The sequence below is a fragment of the Molossus molossus genome, unplaced genomic scaffold (genome assembly GCF_014108415.1).
Source record: "Molossus molossus isolate mMolMol1 unplaced genomic scaffold, mMolMol1.p scaffold_m16_p_12, whole genome shotgun sequence".
Taxonomy (NCBI): domain Eukaryota; kingdom Metazoa; phylum Chordata; class Mammalia; order Chiroptera; family Molossidae; genus Molossus; species Molossus molossus.
The window spans coordinates 55,425,508-55,447,510 of NW_023425347.1; the positions used below are offsets into that span (position 1 = coordinate 55,425,508).

The window sequence follows — 22,003 nt, forward strand, 5'->3', positions numbered from 1 at the left end:
GGACCCAAGAGTGCCTACCACATAGTGTGCACTCAAATACTTGCTGAATGAATAAAATGTACCTCTGTAACAACAGCACATAGCATTTGAGAAATTATGTCTCAGACACACAGCAAGTGCATTACCTCCGTTATCTCATGTGATCCCGTGGGGACAGTCTGATGAAATAGATACTAACAGTATCCCCAATTCACGTAAGACAAAACTGAGGCATCAATGACTTGCCCAAGATCCCACTGTGAGCAAGCAGAGAAGCTGGAATGAAAACCCAGGTCTTTCTGACTCCAGTTAACGCCATTGCTATGTTTCCTGTTCGGGCTCTGCTTGACAAGTTCCTGTGGTTCTGTTTTTTGGTGGAATTCTACAGTGTTTATTCAGAGGATGGGTGTAAAATATGAGAAAGAATTACTGCTCTAAATTCAAAAGGAGACAAGTCTCGAGAAAGAAACGTTCCTAGAAATATTACTATATTAGACGACGTCCTCCTGTGGTACAGCGGTAAGAACACTAAGCGGGGGGTGACACCGGAGTTCAAATCCAGACTCCTCCTCCTAACCAGCTCTGAGATCAGTGGAGGGTAGTAATAAATAAAACAGGGGTGATGACACCCGGTGTGCGAGAGTACTTTAAGGATTAAATAAAATAGTGTTCGTGGAAATGCAAAAAAATGCCTGGCTCATTATTTAGTCCTTCCTTCTTTCCATTGTTGACAACCTCACTGCCGGAACAGTTTGTTTGTAAACTGACAGACATTTATTAAGCACCCAGCGTGTGCCAAGCATTATGCCGGATGTTGTGGTTACAAACACAGTAAGACAGACGGTTTCACAGTCAAGTTCCCAGTCCAGAGAAGCAGATCAGCAAACCAGCTTTCTAGAACCACACGAGGAATGAAGCCGGAGTTACGTACTGGACATCATGGTACACATAATGCTGAAATGACCTGCTTTGGCTCAAATAAGAATGGAGAGATACTGCCTGGCTGGTGTGGCTCAGTGGCTGAGTGTCGATCCATGCACCAAGAGGTCGCAGATTCTATTCCCCGGTCAAAGCACATGCCCAGGTTGCAGGCTCGATCCTCAGTAGGGGGTGTGCAATGTTTCTTTCTCCCTCTCCCTTCCTCTTTCACTAAAAATAAAAGCATACACACACACAATGGAGAGATACTGATCATTGCCAAATCACCAGTAAAGAGACTACAAAAAGGATAGGTATGTAAAAAACTGGTACTACATTGCTGAATAAAGGACTATGTTACATTATCCTTAGCTTAGAATTAATCAAAAATGTTCAGCTTCAGTCTTATTTAACTGATACTTATAGAGAAAAAGACTACCTGAATAAACAAGTATGTTCCTAGATATCTGTAGTCTGTATGTGAGAATCCTATTATAACAATCTCTTCCACCAGTCCTCTGTGAGCACACCCTAAATTCTAAACACCAACAGATCTCAAAAATCTCAAACTCTCTACATGTTTTGCATTCAGGAATGGAGCTAGGTGAGGAAGGGGGTGAAACCAATGCACTCCCCAATTTTTTTAATTAAAACCAACAGAGTTAGAACCATGAATCCCAGCCACGTTTCCATTAACATAGAAAGATTAGCATGTTAGTTTAATTTCTGTACACCACTTCAGCCCACCTGCATCCCCAAATAGTGTCAGATAGCAGGCCTTTCTTCATACATTAATTTTACATTACCCTCTCTCCCAGGCAGCTAGGGAGCTAACAAGCAGTCCCTGCGGCTCAATCTGAACAGAACTGGCATGCATTCAGGCAACACGACTACAGCTGTTGCATAATAGCATTTTTCATATGAGGAAGCCATCCCGCCACAAATACCAATAGTCAAAATGATTTAAGAAGAGAAAAAAAAAAATGCTCTGTGAGATTCTGGACTTGCAAGGCTAGAAACTCATTTTCGTTTTTAATTGCATAAGCTTATATTCCAAAGGTCCTAGACAAATGTCAAACCAATCAGACTGGAAATGCATCTGGTTTGAGGAGACTCTTAGGGTAATTTAAATTCAGTTTCTCACACGAAGGGATAGGGTCTGTATGATTTCCTAGCTGTTTTCATTATAACCTGAAAGTCTGTAACTTCCACAGCTCCCCAAATCTGTATTCCAAAGTAGATCCCAAAGAAATTAATTCTTAAAAGTACGCTGCTCGATTCGGGTGAGTAGACATTGTGAAATTGTTAGTTTGTATTTAACAAAATATTTGTAATGAGAGTTCAGGATTCATTAGAAAAACAAAAATATCTAAGAATTCATACCGTCCAGATTTATCTAGAGCCCTAATTTTTTAGCCTTCTATGTCGTGTGTGTGTGTGTGTGTGTGTGTGTGTTCTCCTCCCAAATCATCCCATACAATAATGTGACAAAAACCACATGGATATCAACATGCCAAAGAAGACCTCTGGAGAGTTTGAACAGGCAAAGATATCTTCCATTATGACCAAGGAGGGACATAGGAGCTCTGGAGCTTCTGAACTAGTCAACTTCATGCTCTTTCTAAGCATAATTATGGACTGGATCACTTAATTACAATTACTAAGGACAAATGAGAATTCTGTAAGGACAAATCAGGCCAAAGTGTGCCATTTCCTCTATGAAGTGAAATTGTGTGAATTAATATATATACATCTTGATTGTTCTCAAGGCATCTGACCAAGTGATTTCTTGTTTCATCCTTAACAAGGGGGTGCACTGAGCCACTGGTCAGGCGTGGAAGTTGGATACAACCATGAAAAGCTAAACCACCTCTGGAGACGGCAGAGAATATACACAGGGGAGATGACACAGCGTGGCTGCTGAGGTCAACACCAGTAACCCTATGGTCAACTACGAATCTGGCTCTGCTGCCTGTAAACACATTTCTTCCCCACCCCACAGCTCGGCCTTTCAAAACCTAGGAGAAAAAGGAGGAGGAATTCCTTCCCTACAATATTAAAGCTACAAACAAACAAAAACAAAAACAAACAAACAAAAAAGAAGAAAAGAAAGCCCAGTCAAGCTGGCAAGAGTCCTGTTTTGTTTTTGTTTTTAAATATGTTTTTATTGATTTTTTTAGAGAGAGAGAAAGGGAGAGATAGAAACCTCGCTGGGAGAAACTTGGTTGGCTGCCTCCTGCACGCCCCGCACTGGGGATCGAGCCCGCAACCTGGGCATGGGAATGGAACCGGGGCCTCTCGGTCCACGGGACAAACACTCGATCCACTGAGTCACACCGGCTGGGTACCAGAGTCCTTTTTAGCTAGAGAGTCATAGGGACACCTCTTGAAAAAAGCCATATGGTTATACTTGTTATTTTTGGCCACTTTACCTTTAACTTCTTTTTTGTATATAGAGGCCTCCAGTTATTAGCAGCAAGTGATAAATCATGTTGAATTTCCAAGGCTACAAAAGGCAGCTGCTGGCAGACATTCCGCGTTTCACTTTCCGCTGAGGACCCAGGAGAATGCTTAAGTGGAGGATGCTCGTGCTTTCCAAAAAAATGTTGTTTTATTGAAACTAGGTCAAAGTTTCAGATCTCAACTGTATCTTGATAGATAAGATTCAAACGGAGAAAGTAAAACATGGGTAGAAATGAACAGTATACAGTAAGAAGGGGCACACCACTTTGACATGTCCTGTGATAGCTTTTTAAGGGAAAGAATAAGCAAAACCTCCCGCCCCTGAACAAGAGGACCTGGAACAGAGGCTGCGGCAGCCTAATTTGACCTCCATCGGTCTTTTTGACCAATCTTACTGTTGTTGTCAACTGAGCGAATGTTTAAAATTTGGGGAAGTTCACATTTGATAAAAATCCGCCTTTTCAACATCTTTGGAAACACTGGAAGATCTTGCAACACCAGACTAACATTCCTGCTGCCAACAATCGGCTTCCGTTGAACAGCAACTGTCCCCTTTCAGTGGGTCACCCAATCTCCAGGTTGCCACATGCATGTAAGGCCGACTTCTCTCATTTCCGTTTTCTGACTGGCAACCCATCAAACAATTGGAAATGAAACACTGGTTCCTTGTTGGAGTCCTTTCCAACTCTACTGGTCCCTGTAAGTGTAACTTAAATGCCAAATGCCACCTCGCCTTTGGCATTTAGCTGAACCTTGCGATGTATCAAATTCTACCTTGCATCCCCATCCCCACCAGAGGGGCTCAGAAGCAGGGGTGGTAACTTGTACCTTTTCTCCATAGCACTTTGCACAGTCCTTTCCCTGAAGTGGACATTTAATGAAAGATCTAGTAGTTACCTTATAGCTCTTCAGCTTGCAATAGGCTTTTACATACAGAACAGTGTTTCTCAGATGGGGGTCAACTGTGTCCCCTTCCCAGGGGACGTTGGCCATTTCTGGTTATCACAACTGGTGTGGGGAAAGGGAAGCTGCTGGCATCAACTGGGTAAAGACCAGAGAAGTTAAATATCTTAAAATGCACAGGACAGACCCCCTTTCACCACCACCCCCCACTGTCACTGGTGTGGAGGTGGAGAAAACCTGCCTTAGAAACACTCTGGAGAGAAATATTACAGGGAATGGTACAATTCTGCAGATAGATCATCACCGACTAGTTTACTGGAGGGAAACTAGTTTGCAGTAGAATCAAGGGTTTGAACTCTGGTACCAGGCTCTTGGAGTCTGATGACAGCGATTGATTATAGAAACACAGGACACACTGAGGACAGAAATTTGTGCCTCTGGCATGAACTGGTGGAAGAAATGTTCACAGGCCAGAGATGAATATCCAGCGAACATGAAGTATATCGCATCTTTTGCAAAATATGTAACGTGCCTGATTATGTTAGAGTCCGGGATATACTTGGTAGAAACAAAAAAAGTTAACAAAACCCCATGTTACATTTACCTTATACATCCACTGGAAAGACTTTTTTGTATCAGCTATTCAAAACAAATGTATGAAGGGACACCTAACCTATGCTACTGAATATAAATGAATAACAATTGCAAAAGGAAACTCCTCTTTATGAGAAAGAAAAGGGGAAGGTACAGAAATCTGAGGCATGGAAGTGTTGAATTCAGGTCATGGCTGTCACCACTGCAGGAAGTTCTATTTGGTCTCAATGGCCCGCTGGCCCCCAGCAGCCTGTCTCCATCAGAGCAGGTGGGAAGTGTCAAGATGGAAAGAGCAAAAGTTAAACTATTTGCCCTTGAACATCAGTTTCCACTTGCGTTTTCTGTGACTCTCAGGAAGCTCCATTAGTTTTCAAGATCTGGAAAATGGGAATAATAATTTCTACCTCAGCCCAGCTGGTGTGGCTCAGTGACTGAGTGTTGACCCATGCAGAGAGGTCACTGGTTCGATCCTTGGGCAGGGCTCGCTCCCTAGTAAGAGGCATTCAGGAGGCAGCTGATCAATGTTTCTCTCTTCATTGATGTATCTATCATCTCTCCCTCTCCCTTCCTCTAAAAGTCAATAAAAACATTTAAAATAATAATAACAATTATTTCTACCTTGGGGAGGTGTGAAAAGTAGTAACAATCAATAACCTCATAAAACTTCATGAAAAGTCTATGTGCCAGTAAGCCAAATGCTTTCTCTCACTGGGTCCTCACAAAAGCGTGAGGTGGCCACCATTTATGGGTGAGGAAACCTGGGCTTAGAGATTGCATGTGACTTATCCAAGGCCACTGCTGGTAATTAGAGGAACTGGGATTCAAACCAAAGCACTTTGCTGTCAGAAATCTGTTTCATCTGTGGGACAACTGGAAACGTAATAATATGTGCATCATAGGAGTCACCGAAGAAGAAAATGAGCAAGGGTTAGAGAATATGTTTAAAAAAATAGTGACAAAAACTTCCCTAATTTGGTGAAGGAAGAAGGCATTCAAATCCAAGAAACAGAGAGCCCCGAGCAAGAAAAACCCAAAAAGGCCCACACCAAGAAACATAGTAATCAAAATGCCAAAAATTAAAGACAAAGAGAGAATCCTAAAAGCAGCAGGAGATAAGCAACAGGTTACTTACAAAGGAAACCCCATAAGGCTCTCAGCTGACTTCTCAACAGAAACACTACAGGCCAGAAGGGAGTGGCATGAGGTAATCAAGGTCATGAAAAACAAGGATCTGAATCCCGACTACTCTACCCAGCAAGGCTGTCATTCAAAATAGAAGGTCAAATAAAGAGCTTCCCAGACAAAAAAAGGCTAAGGGAATACATTAGCATCAAACCAGCACTGCAAGAAATGTTCAAAGGACTGCTGTAATTAGCAGGAGAAATAGGAAGAAAAATATAACCACACTAAACAAAAATGGCAATAAATAAGTACATATCAATAATCACCTTAAATGTAAATGGATTGAATGCTCCGATCAAAAGACACAGAGTAGCTGATTGGATAAGAAAGCATGACTCACATATATATATATGTTGTTTACAAGAGACCCACCTCACAACAAAAGACTCACATAGGTTGAAGGTGAAGGGATGGAAAAAAATCTACCAAGCAAACAGAAAGGAATAAAAAAGCTGGGGTAGTGCCCTGGCCGGTTTGGCTCAGCGGTTAGAGTGTTGGCCTGCGGTCTGGAGAGACCCGTGTTTGGTTCCCGCTAAGGGCACGTACCTCGGTTGCAGTTTGTCCCCGGCCCTGGTTGGGTTGTGTGGGTGGCAGCCACTCGATGTGTCCCCTTCACGTCGATGTTTCTCTCTCTCTCTCCCCCTCCCACTCTATCTGAACAAAATATCGAAAAATGTCCTCGGGTGAGGATTGAAAAAAAAAAAGCTGGGGTAGCAATACTCATATCTGATAAAATAGATTTCAAAATGAAGGCCATAACTAGAGACAAAGAAGGCCACTACATAATATTGAAAGGATCTATCCAACAGGAAGATATAACCTTGATAAACATATATGCACCCAATATAGGAGCACCAAAATATATTAAAAATCTTCTGGAAGACTTTAAAGGAGAAGTCGACAGCAATACAATCATAGCAGGGGACTTCAACACCCCGTTGACAGCACTTGATAGATCCTCTAGACAAAAAATTAGTAAGGAAACAGAGACTCTAAATGAAGCACTAGACCAAATGGATTTAATAGATATCTACAGAGAATTACAGCCCAAATCTACAGAATTCACATTCTTCTCAAGTGCACATGGGACATTCTCAAAGACAGACCACACGATAAGACACAAACTAAATCTCTACAGGTTCAAGAAGACTGAAATCATATCAAGCATCTTCTCAGATCACAATGGCATGAAACTAGAAATCAACTGCAACAAGAACATGCAAAGACATTTGAACACATGGAGGCTAAATACCATGTTATTAAACAACGAACAGGTTACCAAGGAGATCAAGGAAAAAATTAAAAACTTCCTGGAAACCAATGCAAATGAACTCACAACAACACAAAATTTATGGGATGCAGCAAAAGCAGTTCTGAGAGGGACATTCATAGCACTACAGGCCTACCTCAAGAAACAAGAAAAATTTCTAAGACTATCAAACCTCACAACTTAAAGAACTAGAAAGCAAACAAAAAGAAAACCCCAGTGCAAGTAAAAGGAAGGAAACAGTAAAGATCAGAGCAGAAATAAATGACATAGAGACCAAAAAAAAAATTCAAAGGATCAATGAAACAAAGAACTGGTTCTTTGAAAAGATAAACAAGATTGATGGACCCTTAGCTAGACTCACCAAGAAACAAAGAGAGAGAACCCAAATACACAAAATCAGAAATGAAAGAGGGGAAGTAACAACTGACACCACAGAAATACAAAAGATCGTTAACAACTACTATGAACAATTATATGACAACAAATTCAACAAATTTGCGAAATGGACACATTTCTAGAAACACACAGTTTCCCAAAACTGACTGGGAAGAGATAGAAAACTTGAACAGACCAATAACAACTAAGGAAATTGAAGATGTGATCAAGACTCTCCCAGCAAACAAATCTCAGGCCCGGATGGCTTCACGGGGGAGTTTTACCGAATATTCAAAAAAGAACTACCACCCATTCTCCTCAAACTATTTCAAAAAATTCAAGAAGAAGGAAGACTTCCAAACTAGTTTTATGAGGCCAGCATAATTCTAATTCCAAAACCAGAAAAAGATATTACAAAGAAAGAAAACTACAGGCCAATATCCCTGATGAACATAAGACACCAAAATCCTGAACAAAATACTAGCAAATCGGATCCAGCAATACACCAAAAAAATTATCCACCATGACCAAGTGGGATTCATCCCAGGAATGCAAGATTGGTACAATATTTGCAAATCAATAAATGTCATACACCATGTAAATAAAATGAAAAATAAAAACCACATGATCATATCAATAGATGCCAAAAAAGCCTTTGACAAAATCCCGTATCCATTTCTGATAAAAATGCTCAGCAATGTGGGAGTAGAGGGACCATATCTCGACATATTAAAGGCCATATATGAAAGACCTACAGCCAACATCATACTCAATGGGCAGAAACTAAAAGCATTTCCCTTAAGAACAGAAATAAGACAGGGATGCCCACTTTCACCACTCTTATTTAACATAGTACTGGAAGTCTTAGCCACAGCAATCAGACATGAAGAAAAAATAAAAGGGATCCAAATTGGAAAGGAGGAAGTGAAACTGTCATTATTTGCAGATGACATGATATTATACATAGAAAACCCTAAAGTCTCCATCAAAAATCTACTAGACTTAATAAATGAATTTGGCAAAGCAGAATACAAAATTAATGTCAAGAATCGATGGCATTCTTATACACCAATGATGAACTCACAGAAAGAGAAACTGAAAAACAATCCCATTTACTATTGTGACAAAAAGATTAAGATACCTAGAAATAAACTTAACCAAAGAAGTAAAAGACCTATTTGCAGAAAACTACAGGACATTGAAAAAAGAAATAGAGGAAGATATAAAAAAGTGGAAGCACATACCCTGTTCATGGATTGGAAGAATTAACATCATTAAAATGTTCATATTACCCAAAGCAATCTATAGATTCAATGCAATCCCCATCAAAATACCAACGACATATTTCAGAGAACTAGAATACTTCAAAAGTTCATATGGAACCAAAAAAGACCCCGAATAATCACAGCAATTTTGAAAAAGAAGGACAAAGTAAGTGGGATCACAATACCAGATATAAGGTTATACTACAAAGCGACTGTAATCAAAACAGCCTGGTACTGGCGCAAGAACAGGCATATAGATCAGTGGAACAGAACAGAGAACCCAGAAATGGACCCAAGGCAATATGCTCAATTAATATTTAACAAAGGTGGCAAGAGCATACAGTGGAGTAAAGACAGCCTCTTTAATAAATGGGAAAATTGGACAGCTACATGCAAAAATAAAACTAGACCATCAACTTACACCATAAATAAAAATAAACTCAAAATGGCCCTGGTCGGTATTGCTCAGCGGTTAGAGCATCGGCCTGCGGTCCAGAGAGACCTGGGTTCAGTTCCCACTATGGGCATGTATCTTGGTTGCAGTTTGTCCCTGGCCCTGGTTGGGTCGTGCGGGTGGCAGCCACTTGATGTGTCCCTTTCATGTTGATGATTCTCTCTCTCTTCCTCTCTCTCTCTCCCACTCTAGCTAAACAAAAAATGAAAGAATGTCCTCAGGTGAGGATAAAAAATAATAAAAAAAACTAAACTCAAAATGGATAAAAGACTTAAATGTGACCCATGAATCCATAAAAATCCTAGAAGAAAATGTAGGCAATAAAATTTCAGACATCATATGCAACAGAATTTTCACTGATACATCACCTAAGGCAACAGAAACAAAGGAAAAAATGAACACATGGGACTACATCAAACTCAAAAGCTTCTGCACAGCAAAAGAAACAACCATCAAAATGGAAAGGTAACCCACTGTCTGGGAGAGCATCATTGCCAATGATACATCAAATAAGGGGTTAATTTCCAAAATATATACAGTGCTCACACAACTCAACAAAAGGAAGACAAAGAACCCAATTAAAAAATGGGCAGAGGAGCTGAACAGACACCTCTCCAAACAGGACATACAAATGGCCAAAAGACATATGAATAAATGCTCAACATCACTAAGCATCAGAGAGATGCAAATTAAAACAACTATGAGAAATCACCTCACACCTGTCAGAATGGCTGCCATCAACAAATCATCAAACAAGTGTTGGCGAGGGTGTGGAGAAAGGGGGACTCTAGTACACTGCTGGTGGGAATGCAGAATGGTGCAGCCACTATGGAAAACACTATGGTGTCACCTCAAAAAATTAAAAATTGAACTTCCATTTGACCCAGTGATCCCACTTCTAGGAATATACCCTAAGAAGGCTGAAACACCAGTCAGAAAGAATATATGTACCCCATGTTAATAGCAGCACTATTTACAATAGCTAAGATCTGGAAACAGTCCAAGTGTCCCTCAGTAGATGAATGGATAAAAAAACAGTGGTACATATACACAATGGAGTACTACGCAACTGTAAGAAAGAAAGATCTCTTATCCTTTGAGGCAACATGGAGGGACCTGAAAAGTATTATCCTAAGTAAAAGAAGCCATGCAGAAAAGGACAAATACCCCATGATCTCACTCATTTGTGGAATATAATGAATATAAAAGTCTGAGGTATAGAGTAGTCCCAGAGACATGGAAGTAGGGTACAGACTGACAACCCTCAGAAGAGGGGGTAGTGCGGGGAGGGAGAGATAAACCACAGAACTTATATGCATGTATGCATAACCAGTAGACACGGACAACAAATCCGGGGATGGGGTGGGGAGGATGAGGAGGAGGGTGTCAATGGGGTAAAAAAGGAGAAACATCTGTAACAAAAATAAAATTTAAGAAAGGAAGAAAGGGAGGGAGGGAGGGAGAGAAAGAAAGAAAGACAGGAAGACAGGAAGACAGACAGAAAGAAAGACAGAAAGAAAGACAGAAAGAAAGAAAGACAGAAAGAAAGAAAGAAAGAAAGAAAGAAAGAAAGAAAGAAAGAAAGAAAGAAAGAAAGAAGATAAAAAAAGTCAAAAAAAAAGAAAAGAAAAGAAATCTGGTTCATGACCACTTTACTGCCTAGCTTTATCAATTCAAAGCACAAACTATCATTGTTAGTTACTAACAGGTTAGTACTGGTAGATGGGTGAACTTGGTGCCAAAAGATATCTCAGGGTTCATTCAGAACGCGTTTCTAATAGCCAGGGCTATCCACAGATGGAACAGACTCTCTAATGAAGTAAGATGCTCCCCATCACTGTTGCAGGAAGAGGCCAGGTGAGCATTTCATTAGAGGGGTGCTCTGTTGGAGAGGGTGATGAGCTTTAGTCCTTTAAGGTCTATACCAATCTTGTAATTTTATGACTGCTCGTCCCTAGATGTCTCAATGTTCTATCTCTGGAAGCCAATGCTTGTTTATTTTCCTAGATAACCTCCATTCCTTTCTCTGGTCTTTCTCTGTTCCACTTCCTTTTTTTATTTTCCATTAATCCTAGCATTAATAGCAGGAAAGGGCCTGGGCTTTGCAATAGAAAAGGCCAGGGTATAAATGTTCAATCTCTCATGCAATAGCTAATTGATACTGGGCAAGTTACTAAGACTTCCTCTCAATGAGGTTCTATAAAATATAGCAAGTAACATCAAATGTGAGAAAAACATATGACAGTGTAGTGCCTTCTCCACAGAAGCTCAGTAAATTGAGTCTGCTTCATTTGCAATGTTCTCTCAACTCTATCTGCTACAATGTAATCCTCGTATTATGATCTTTACTGTCCTAGAGTGCCTACAGAGATCTTCGGTACACTAAAAATAAGTACAGTCACAAAATACCTATGCATTTTACCTACCACACAGTTAAAAGCAAAAGGAAAATGCCCCACATTCTCGGGTTCACTGTGGACTCCCCACTGCCAGGACCCAGGGCCATTACCAAAGTCTGTGCTCCTTTCTCTGACATTCTAAATCCCAACTGCACCCAGGGCCATATTGATCCCACAGACTTCCCCTCATCAGAACCTCCAGGGATAACAAGCTATATTGCACAGAACTTGCAAGGTCCCCTAGCTCTTGTTTAAATCATACAAGTGTGTAGAGACGCTGACAAGGGCACTTGGCGTTATCTAAAGTTATCTGAATCTTAGACACATCGGGCCAACTCTCTTTGCCAATTTCTGTTTTTTATAATTTAAAAACTGTGCAGTGTGCCCTGGCCGGTGTGCTCTATGGTTAGAGCACTAGCCTGTGCACTGAAGGGTTGCAGGTTCGATTCCCAGTCAAGGTCACGTACCTGGGTTGCAGGTTTGATCCCTGGCCCCGGTCAATGTGCATGCAGGAGGCAACCAATTGATGGGTCTTTCTCACATCGATGTTTCTCCCTCTCCCCTTCCCTCCCTCCATTCTTTTCTCTAAAAATCAATGGAAAAAATATCATCAGGTGAGGATTAACAAAAAACAAACAAATAAACAAACTGTGCAGTGCTAGATGATGAATACCACCACTAAAAATAACACAATGTATCAAGATGGGAATGAACTTAATTGGAAAAGGAAATTATTAGAAACACAGCAAGAGGCAGGAAAGACAGCTGAGAACATTCCCCAGAGATCAAATCACCCAAACAGCCTCACTGGAAGGCCACCAGGCACACCTGGCTGTCCTGTCCCTTCAGTCTCTTTTCTATAATCTTAAAATCATTAACTGTCCTTGTCTACTGCCGTCTGAATGTCTAAAGTCCCAGACAGGAGTCTCTGGGAGCCTCGTGTGTAGGTACCACAACCATCACCCTAGCTGTTACGGAGCAGGGAAGAGGACCAACTGCCCTTCCTCAGAAAGGGTGAGTAAGGGGCAGGGTAGCCCAAACAGCAGCAAACATCCAGAGGCTGGATCTTCATCACGCCCCCGTGGGAGTGTCTACTGCACCTCCACTCTCCTTTTTTGACAAGAGAAGGTACTGACTTGCTCAGGTTCATGTAGCTGGTCAAGTGCCAGCATGAGAATCATCCAAAACTCCTGGTTCTTGACTCCCAGTAGAAATCTGTCATCATAGGCATGCACAATGATACGGTGGTTACCAGAGGGAAAGGGGGATGGGGTGAGGTGGTAAAGGGGGTCAAATATATGGCATAAGGAGGCTTGACATTGGGTGGTAAACAATGCAACACGCAAATGATGTATTACAGAATTGTGCACCTGTAATTAACCAATTTCACCCCAATACATTAAATATTTAAAAATCTGTTTAAAAAGCAGCTTTAACGAGCACCCTAACTTGTCCTAAATATAGGTGTTTGGTTTTTTTCCCCATGAATGTTCTAATCCCTCCTCATATTCTGTCATAAATGTGACTGTGTGGTCATGCGTACTATCCAGGTTGCTGGCCTTTCAGAAACCTTTAAAAGTGGTATTTTTATGAAACCCATCATTTCTTCAAAATCCTGAACTTAAAAACCTTAACAGTAGTTGTGCAACACAAATAAATATCCAGGCGTCTTTGTCTGAGAATCATTTGTCTCTACTCTTAGATTAATAGTTCCTATTATTAATAAACTAAGAAAGGATGCAAATGTCACTAATATGAAAACACTGTACATATTAGGTTTTGGAAAAAAGATGTTTTCATAAAATCCACCTGATAGTTTTAACTTTATAATTATATATAATGTTGTGTTTTCTTCTATCCTTGGAGATTTAACAAAACTTCTCTATTTTAAAAAGCCTCCTAAGGCGGATTACATGGTCAAAGGAAAACAAAGCCTTATAAAATAACCCAATAACTTCAGCGTTTCACCCTAAGACCCTTTTCCCTCCTACCCATTTTTGAAGCCAAGAAAGATGAACTAAGCTGTTCATCTTTAGTTGATTCAAATCTACTTTTTTTTTTTTGGTACGTACCCCTAGTGGGAACCGAACCTGGGACTCTCTGGTCCGCAGGCCAATGCTCCAGCTGCTGAGCCAAACCGGCCAGGGCTCAAATCTACCTTTTTAATAGCAAGTGGCTGATGCCAAAGAAAGGATTAAAGACAGTGTTCTTTCAACAATTCCTTATTATAGCCTGGGATTTGCTTTGCAATTAGTCCCTCCTGGACAGAGCTGAGGCCAAGTGAACTTGTTATTACCATGTCTAGAGCTCGCTAAAAAGTGTAAACTCCACACTTGCTAAGGGGCAGGTACCACAAGCATAAAGGTGCTGTGGCAGAGAACGTCAAGGCCTTTGCTGAGGGCAGTTCAAAGCGGTGTTGAGCCCCAGCCCTCAGAAATAAAAGCAGAGACCATTTCCCATCATCCATATCGTTAGGAACAAGGTAACAGCAAAAAGAGTATGAACTTCAGTAAATGTTGAGTCCTGTATAAGTCTCAGAGTAATCTTTCTACCATGCCTATTACTTCTTTCTTATATTTAGCAGTAAAGGCGTTAAAGGGGGCAGGGGTCTTTTTCCTTTGTGCTTGATTTCGGGGCAGCAAAGATGAGGGGAGCAGCCACCAATCATAGGAGGGTGGAAGAAGAACCCACAGAAGGGGGCTGGGGGTGTCAGGGGACACCAAAGGAAAGGCAGGTGGCCGTGAGCCCAGGGCCTTTTTCAAGGATTCAAGTGAGAACCAGGGAGGCAACTTATCCAGGCTGGGGAATCTGTCTTGGTCTTAACCTCTAAAAAAAACCAAAAACAATGGTTCGTGGAAGTTCACCGGTGCCAGCCCCTGAGTGCCAGGCCAGAACACTGAGTACGGTTCTCTAAGCAAGTCACAGCTCTGCTTTACTGAGCCCACTGCTGACCAGAGGGCAGCGGCTCACAAACGTGTGGACTTGGTAGGAGCACATCTAAGTGAGAGAGTAGCAAGCATTTAATGCCCATCACTGAAACAAGTTTCCCAGAAGAGTACCAACTTGAATATGTTCTTTTCCTAGAAGCGTCCATCGCATGGAAGGGAGGTGTTACCATCCTCCTTTTACACACAAGGAAACGAACGCCTCACTTGCTCTCGAGCCCTCTGAGTCTAAGTCCAACACTGTCTTCTGCAGGAAGCTCTCTCACAGGATGTGTGTTGGGCTTGACAATGAATGCTGGAACGCTGTTGTGGGCATCCTGAGGTAATTCCTATAAAACTGTGTCAGGAAGGAGATGGGATACATCATTTTCACCATTAAAACGAAATGGAGGCCCTGACTTTAAAAATACTTGGCCAGGCATCTACTAGGGTACTCTTCAAGGCATGCTCTTTCCTTTAAACATCACATTTTTGACATATCAAAAAAAAGTTATTTTCTCTCTGCTATTTCCCATGGAGCTCAAGTTCCAGGCTCACTCCCAGCTTCTGAAAGCTCATCCTTGTCTTATTTCTGGCTCATCTTTCTAATTCAACCTGAGTTTCCACATTCCCTCTCTCCTGGGCTGTCAGCAGATTCTTCCTCCGGTTCCCTCATTCTCCTGCCCCATCTCTTCTCCAGAGGCCTTCAAGCCTGTGCTTTCCATATCTGTGCACGATGTTCCTTCTCAACCTCGGAGAGTAAAAGAACTGCAAAAAAAAAAAAACCTGAAACCATCACCTTCCATCCCAACATTAATCTGGCAGCCCATTAGTTTGATTTGATCAGTGTGTGCTGTGTGCAGTCTCAAACGCAGAAGCAAAGATGAGTAGGGCCCTGCCTGGCTCAGAGCACATAATCTAGGGTGGCAGGCAGAGTGCATACAGCTAACTAATGCAAGACTCTGGTACAAACGTGAGAGGAACTGTTTCTGGCTGGAGAAATTTAGAAAAGGCTCTGACCCTAAAAATCTGTTCCTGGCCGATCCTAGTACATCGGGAACGACCTTCAAAGCAGGATGCATAAAATCATACTAATTTACAAGTAACGATCTTCCAACACCTTTCTGTCTAGGACCTCAAAGTACTCGTATCTCACAAGAAGAGATGGTAGAGTCCGGCTGGTGTGGCTCAGTGGCTGAGCGCTGGCTCATGCACCAAGAGGTCACTGGTTCGATTCCTGGTCAGGGCACATGCCCAGGTTGCGGGCTTGATCCCCAGTAGGGGACATGCAGGAGAGAGCCAATCAATGTTTCTCTCTTTCTCTCTCTCTCACCTCTCTCTCTAAAAATCAATACAAATATTTTTAAAAAGAAATAGATGGTAGAGTTATTATTAACCCCATTTTACAGATGAGTAAGTTGAAATCCTTGCCTAACAAATGATCATAAAAAGAACTGAAAAGCAAATTCACCTCCTATCTAGCAATAGTGTTCAAACACTTTGGAACTATAACTTTCCTAATTTCTCCAATGAAACATGCTCAAATAAGGGAAGTTAATCCCACAAAGAGCAGGCAATTTGAAGTATTTATTCAGGAAAATTCAAGCCAAAATACTGAAGAGCTTTATCTCCATTTTCTGGGTACCCTTTGAGCCATTTCTATAAACCAGGCACAGTGTGTCCCAGGCCAGAACACAACCATGATACACAAGACACACCAGACCGTCACCAGACACTCAGCATAAGAGTCATCTCCTCTCTGACTCTTTCCTGAAACATCACTCTCTCCTCCAGGTAGGACAAAAACACTTCCTCCCACCAAACCCACTTATATTCTGCCTGGCTTTGACTTGATTGCAGTTAGGACATGGCTCTGAGTAAAGTCAATTAATCTCTGCCCCTCCTGATCCTCCTCTATTAAAATAAGAACATTAGTACTTACACCTCATTGGTGGTTGGGAAGATGCAGCAAATTAATACACACGAACTGTTCAGAACACTGCCTGACATAACATAAGCAGTCAATACATTGCACCACTTCATTAGTCTTGTTTAGTGCAGCAGTTAAGAGTACCTGGGTTTACATGCTGGCCCTTCCATTCATCAACTGTAATTAGAGGGTCAATCCATTATCCACCTGGTGGAAAAGTGGTGAGGATTACATGAGATAATGCAGGTAAGAGTATTCAGTACTTAGTAAGTGCTCAACAAATGATAGTTACATTACCTGTCTGCTTTTATGAGGAGCTTTGGCCTCTAATTTTTTTTTCTTCCTAGAGCCCAGCACACCACCAAGCACAGTGTTAAGTACTTAGTAAATGCTATAATAAATGAGTGGCGGGCGGCCGTTTTAGTTCAGGCAGGTGAAGCTGATCGCTGGCTCCTTGGCCTTGTTTGTCTGCCACCACCTGGCACTTAATAGGAGCAAAGGAAATCATGACAAACCAGTGAAAGGCTGCAATTATCCCCCAGTGCCTCAGTGCACCGCGGTGTTTTGCGTGGCAAGTCCCCTCCCATTTAAAACCGCCTGTATGTTTGTTTTACTCCCACCTCGGTAACCTTGGTTAAAACAACAACAACACAGCCCAGAGCAGGATTAGAGAGGCAGGGACTGGAGGTGGCAGAAGTGGAGGCAACGCCCAGGCAGCAGCCCTGGGGTTGGCTGGCCGAGTTCGGTGGGATCCTCAGGAGGCGCAGAAGGGAAGACGAAGGACAGAGCACGCGGGGCAGTGGGCCGCCAGGAGCTGCACAACGCCCACGGGAGGGAACAAAGAGCCGGGGCACTGGACTGCGATCCCCGCCGCCCACCGGGAAGCCTCTCCGGAGGGTGCGGGAGAGGGGGAGGGCCCCGGAGGGGGCGTGGCCAGGAGGGTTTGGCTGGGGGCGGGGTGCAGCCTGAAGGCGGGGGCAATGGGCGGGGCACAGCGGAAGGGAAGGGGGCGGGGAGGAGACTAGGCGGCCTGAGGTCCTATTTCCCAAACAGAGCCGGTAGGCACCTGGTAAGGCTTCTGGGCTGAGCCGCTTCTGGGCTGAGCCGCTTCCAGGGCTCACAGAGACCCAGGGCAGTCGGGCATCAAGGATGCGAGGACAAAAGTCTCCTGTCCACCCCCCGCAGAATATTCCTAGCTGTGAGATGAACAACAGCATGACAGTTTTTATTTCTACCAGCCCACGAGAAAAGGAGGCGGCCTCCTGCTCTCAGGAAAGAGCACAGGGCCCTGTTTGGTTCAGTTTGGGACAGTGTCAGACTGGCCTGGTCAAGGTTCAGTCTCGCATTTCAGATACACGGACGGCAGGGCCCTGGCAGTAATGCCTGTGGATGGCGGGCGGAGCACCTACCAGCCCATGGGCTCGCCAGTGGCTCTTGACTGTCCTGTATTTTTTTTTTCCTCCCCAGGAAAAAAAAAAAATTAGCAGTCCAAGTCTCAAGGGTGTATTTTTGTTTGTTTTTTGAGACCAACAGCCTCACAAAATACCAAGTCATGGAAACGAAACTATAAAAGCTACTACTATTTATTGAGCAGCTACTGGGTGCTTCTGGTTGTCATCCTCTCCCTTTGCCTCAAAATCCATCCATTCAAACATCTAATGAGTATCTTCCATAAACAGGAACTGTGCCATGGCTGGGATAGCAAATGTAAGGAGGGAGGGGGGTCCCAGGCCTCACTCAGGGAACTCGAAGCACATCCAAAAAGTGGGAACAATTTGCAAAGGAGGAAATTTACAATTGGTAATTTGCCCTTGGTGAGGCCCAGATCACTCTATTGATGGCCACATCCCACCTCCTAAACACAGTAGGACTTCAGTGTTAACATTGGCTTTACCCTTCTACTTAGGGAAAACAAAATGAAACCAAGGATTGGTACCTATCAACAAACTGAAGGAACTAAATCCAATAGGTCAATCAAATGGCTGTAAAACTATCAGAGAAAGGGTTCTGGCAACGCATGCATGACAGCTTAAGAATTACTAGAAAATGCATTAACTCAACAACCACATTCCTGAAGATTCAAATTAAAGGATACCATTAGTTATAAGATATGATATGATGTAGTCTCTCCTAAGAAATAGAGATGTTTTCTCTATTTTTAAATTTTAATCTTTTATATGCACTCTATTTTGCTCATCACTATTAACTGCTATGTTAGGAGTTGCCAAAGCTTGGCTTACATTTCAAAAGTACACAGACTAACAGCTCTCTAAAGGACTATCTCCAACCTCTCCATTTACAAGAAACAGGGCAAGTGCGGAGAGGCTCCCACCACTGGGGGTTGGCTGGTAAGACCAGGAATCAGAGCCTAAATCTCCCAACCAGTTATCTTCTAAATAGTATATTATATGTCTAACAAACCCCTGGTGTATTCACATTTAATTCTCCAGAGAAGCTCTTCAGCTGCAAAATACAATTGAAGCCTACATTTATGTGTGTACAGGGGACTGGGCAATAAAAATATTTCTAACTGAATGTCCCTATTTAACATAAGTTATAGGTGTTTTTTATCCTCCTAACAAAACTCATCAGTTCTACCCACTATACTACCAAAAAATATGTTTAGAAATTGTGAGCTGGGAAAAAAAAAAAAATCCAGCAGGTAGTCTCTCTTTTCACTTTCAAGAGTGTATGAAGATATCTTAAAAATATGAAATCAGCCTTGGCCGGTTTTGCTCAGTGGTTAGAGCGTTGGCCGGGTTCGGTTCCTGCTAAGGGCATGTACCTCAGGGTTGCAGTTTGTCCCCGGCCCTGGTTGGGGTCATGTGGGTGGTAACCACTCGATGTGTCTCTCTCACATTGATGTTTCTCTCTCTCTCTTCCTCCCCTCTCCCTCCCGCTCTATCTCAAGATAAATGCAAAAATGTCCTTAGGTGAGGATTAAAAAAAAAAAATGAAGTCAGGCTTTCCATGAACAAAGATGATTCCTAAAAGACATCACTGAATACAACTGTTTTCTTTTTTTGCTGCTTGTTTATCCACATAAATTTCTTTATTTTCTTTCAAGTAAACCAGTACGTTTACAGATTTTAGGTTTTTCTCCTTAACTAAAGGCACTATTCAGTTTCAATGTCCTTGGAGTGTTTTATCTGGGGATTAGACAACTGTACCAAAACACAGCTGTTCCATTTTTTTCTGCTTTATTTTTCACATTAAAAAATTCTCCCACTATCAGCCAGTCCAATTAGTTACTCACTATCAAAAGCCGGCTTTGGTCTTTCATGTTCTAGAAAACTGGATCCAAGTGACAGGGTGTCATGGAAACTGTATCTCGGGTCATTTCCTGTTTCAATTGTTTAGCAACCCCAAAAGAAAAAAGAAAAAAGAAAAAAAAACCTCAGCTCTATCAGATGGAAATTAATGAATGCTTGCTGTTGCCTTCTGAAGAGCATGCAACTAAATGAAAAAGTAATTATCCTTTTTGCCCAAGTTTTCCCACCAACACCAAGGAATGAGGGGAGATCAGTGCACCCGAAATGGGAAAAGAAAAGTACTTTGATTGATGCAATGAACCCAAGCCTTTTTCAGTTCAGTTCCGCAATGCAGTGGTCAGTTAAGGCTGTCACTGGGGTTTGGGAAAAGTAACTACAGGTTAAGTGGTTTTAATTGTAGTTAACTTTGTTCTTACTCTTCCAACAAAACTTTACCTCTCCTCACCTATTCTACTTCACCCCAATTTTGACATGAACTAGACAGAGCTGGTATTCTCCTCTTTGACCTGAAATCCTCTCAACCTAAGAGGAATGAGGAAATGAAACAAAAATAGTAATAGAATCTGAAAAGATTTCTTGCTGTACTTATTCTCTGCTAACAAAAGAAACAACACACACACACACACACACACGCATGCACGCACGCACACTCACACACGAGGGAAAAGTGGAGCTTAAGGCCTACAAGCAATACCAGACAAGCACATGTGTTTAGGAAATGAAGTCCTGGCTGGAATTCAGTAATAATGAGCCCCTTAGTGATCTAATGTACACCAGCGTACACTGTGGGTGGAAGCAGAGTACCAGACAGGACAATGGGGAACTCAACCTGTCTTTAATATGTTTCAGCTCTGTCTAAATAACTGCTGGCAAAAAACGGGGAGGCAATACAACAAATCAATTTTAGGGCTCAAGAGGATTTGCTCGAATAAGATATCTATGAAGTGTACATTACAGGGTAAGTTCACAGCTCCATTGTGGGCAAGGTGCCTACGTGCAATGCTGTCCTTTTTAGGTTGTGATATATCCTTTCTGTTCCTGAACAGGAAGTATCTGTGCTGCTGCATTTTCTTAGATTTAAAGAAGAAAACAACTTAAAAAACATCTCCCAAACCAATTAACTTTAAACATTATTAAAGTAAGCTAAGCCTTATATTATCTAAATCCAAAGTACCATTCGGACAATTTCTATAAAGAAGGTGGTGAAGGAAAAAGGGGACACCTTTTAGCAATGACACCTGAGTTCTAGACCTTTGATATGCTGTAAAGTCACTGTGCATTTCTTCAGTGCCAGCGAAGACGCATCTAGACCAAGCCTGTCCACCGTTTCTCTTCTGGTCACACACACGCTGCCCAGTTCCTCCCTCCAAATCTACACATATGCCCCTAAGACGCCAACTAGTTTATTAAAAATCAGATGGAGCTGATGATCTCTAACTGAAGTCGCTTCTATTTCTTTTTTCTTCGCCTTTGACGAAAGTAGAACATCCACACATACTGCTACACCTTTCAGGGAGAAAAGTCCCTACTTTAGGAGAACGTTACAGACAGGCAATCTTTTCCGTGTTTATATTATATTCACCATGGTTTGAGCCGTATGTGCACAGAACACAAGAAGTACAAGTAATTTCACCAGAGGCAGTATTTGCCAGAAGAAGTTATGTCTAGGAGCCATTCAGATAGTATTTTCTTACAGAAAAAACAGTTAAAATATGGAAGTAACTGCTGAAGGCATCAACACAAAAGGCATAATCAGTTCAAAGAGGCAGTGAACCTAGACTAAAATAAATCCAAGAGTACAGCTATGAACCAGACTTGAAGGCCTCTGGTCATGATGAGTGAAGCTGGTTTCATCCCAAGAGAAACAACACATAAAATAAAGATGGAGCTGGTACAAGGGGTTGTGAACGGTAAGAGAGGCAAGAAATACAGTCAGCAGTGTATCAAGACAGACCATCTTTATATTCTGTTCATAACTCACTATTTTTCTTTTAATTTCTTTACCCTAGAAAATGCCATGTTAGTGAGCTCCTTGCACATTCTACCTTATTTATTAAAAATGGAAGAGGAGGAAA

General features: G+C 42.0%; 1 protein-coding gene and 1 long non-coding RNA gene across 2 annotated transcripts in view; both read right to left on the bottom strand.

The window, feature by feature from the left end:
* The window catches only part of CACHD1 (cache domain containing 1), a 216,680-nt gene that overhangs the window by 161,429 nt on the left and 33,248 nt on the right, over positions 1–22,003 (bottom strand). The gene's annotated exons all lie outside the window — the stretch shown is intronic.
* On the bottom strand, positions 15,364–17,060 carry LOC118627155. The gene is made up of 3 exons (XR_004959017.1): positions 16,954–17,060; positions 16,801–16,863; positions 15,364–15,494 (listed from the first exon to the last, which is right to left on the bottom strand). It is a non-coding gene; the product is annotated as an uncharacterized LOC118627155 (long non-coding RNA).